Source organism: Limulus polyphemus, unplaced genomic scaffold (assembly GCF_000517525.1).
Source record: "Limulus polyphemus unplaced genomic scaffold, Limulus_polyphemus-2.1.2 Scaffold14081, whole genome shotgun sequence".
In the NCBI taxonomy this organism is placed as follows: domain Eukaryota; kingdom Metazoa; phylum Arthropoda; class Merostomata; order Xiphosura; family Limulidae; genus Limulus; species Limulus polyphemus.
In genome coordinates, this window is record NW_013679691.1 from 1 (window position 1) to 1,980 (window position 1,980).

The 1,980-nt window shown below is 31.8% G+C and overlaps 1 long non-coding RNA gene across 1 annotated transcript in view; it reads right to left on the reverse strand.

The window, feature by feature from the left end:
* Nucleotides 1–1,293: 1,293 nt before the first annotated feature.
* LOC111084146 overlaps nt 1,294–1,980 on the reverse strand; it is a 6,515-nt gene continuing 5,828 nt past the window's right edge. The window contains exon 3 of the long non-coding RNA XR_002609414.1: nt 1,294–1,544. This is a non-coding gene — a long non-coding RNA (uncharacterized LOC111084146). The remainder of the gene's footprint in view (nt 1,545–1,980) is intronic.

Genomic DNA, 1,980 nt, shown 5'->3' on the forward strand with positions numbered 1-1,980 from the left:
CATACAATTTATTGGACAAACATTCTCTACGTTGGTTAAATACATACAATTTATTGGACAAACATTCTCTACGTTGGTTATATACATACAATGTATTGGACAAACATTCCTTACGTTAGTTAAATACAATTTATTGGACAAACATTCTCTACGTTGGTTTAATACATAAACTTTAATGGACAAACATTCTCTACGTTGGTTTAATACATACAATTTATTGGACAAACATTCCCTACGTTGGTTTAATACATAAACTTTAATGGACAAACATTCTCTACGTTGGTTTAATACATACAATTTATTGGACAAACATTCTCTACGTTGGTTAAATACATACAATTTATTGGACAAACATTCTCTACGTTGGTTTAATACATACAATTCATTGGACAAACATTCCTTACGTTGGTTAAATACAATTTATTGGACAAACATTCTCTACGTTGGTTTAATACATACAATTTATTGGACAAACATTCTCTACGTTAGTTTGATACATACAATTTATTGGACAAACATTCCCTACGTTGGTTTAATACAATTTATTGGACAAACATTTCCTACGTCTCGTAAATAATTAAGATCAAAGTTTTATATTTACACAATTTTAAAAACTTTATTGAAGTCGTTAACAGTTTCCATTTTCAAAGCACACTCTACATGAACATATTTTGACATCGTCATCAGAAGATATTTACAATACACAATAATTTATAGTTATTCCCATCTCATTAGATATTACATTGCATTATTATTTACATACCTTATTGTTCAATACATCACACCAAATATCAATGCACTGACTTGATGGTTCTTCATCAGTTTAGGATTGACTTAGGACTTTAGTTTTAATAACGACGTTTCTAATGTCGTATAGGATGTTAAAGAGAAGCGGAAGTCTTTTAATACACATAATGATATCCTTGATTACAAAATAATGTTTTATGAACGACTCAATAACCTTAATGCTTGTAATTTCCTTACTAAATAACAGCTATTGATTTGGCCCTCTACCTCAGAAAATCTTTAAACGTGATATAATGACGTCAGATTTCTAGGTATGTTCCTCTCCTTATTGTAGCACAACAGACAGGTTTATTTAAACAGCTCGAATGGATAAGTTTATTTTAATAATTATATTCGTTGTGCTTCTCAACACAACAGTTACGTGGGCTGGAATTCTAACGTTTATTTCTCACTTCATTTACAAACTTCCCATAACTGACTGATAGATTTTAGACGTCATTCATTGTGTTCATAATTTATAAGTTTTACATATTTTACTCCTCAATTTTACCAATGCTTCTGAACTTTTTTTTTCTCCAAAAAACTGAAAAACTTCTACTTGCCTTCATCACAAAACTGTCCCTTGTACCCAGGTTTGCAGATGCAAGCTCCCTCTATACACTTGCCTCTACGGTTACAGTCAGGTATTTCACAGTCTTCAGCTGGAACGTTACATTCTGCTCCTTTCCACCCTTCGTCACATCGGCACGTGCCATGCACGTATCGGCCTTGATTGTTACACAAAACAGGGCACACGTCTGGAATGTGGATAACCCATAACATTAGACATCCTGTAGAGGATATAACACTGTTTTCTGCATTGTTAAGAGTGATATGTATATGGTGTTATTATAAGTAGATGATCAATTAAAAACTACTTTTATTGCCTGAAACATGATTTATTGCTGTCAGTTATGTTATTATATCATAATTTAGCGGTTTTTTGTTGATGTGTGATGTCTAGAGAATTCTGGAGTGTTTGGACTGTACTGACATCTCGAATGATCAAGAGAGTTTCGCAAAAAAATATTGTAAAAACATAAACAAACAGTTAATCAGTTATCAAGTTAGTGAGTTATCTACCTCGTTATCAATCGAATACTGAGATAGAGAGGATATTAGTTAGTTTTAAAATACAAGAATAAATTTAACAAATGACAAGCGTTATTTATCTGTGAAGTTAGGCCTATAGTT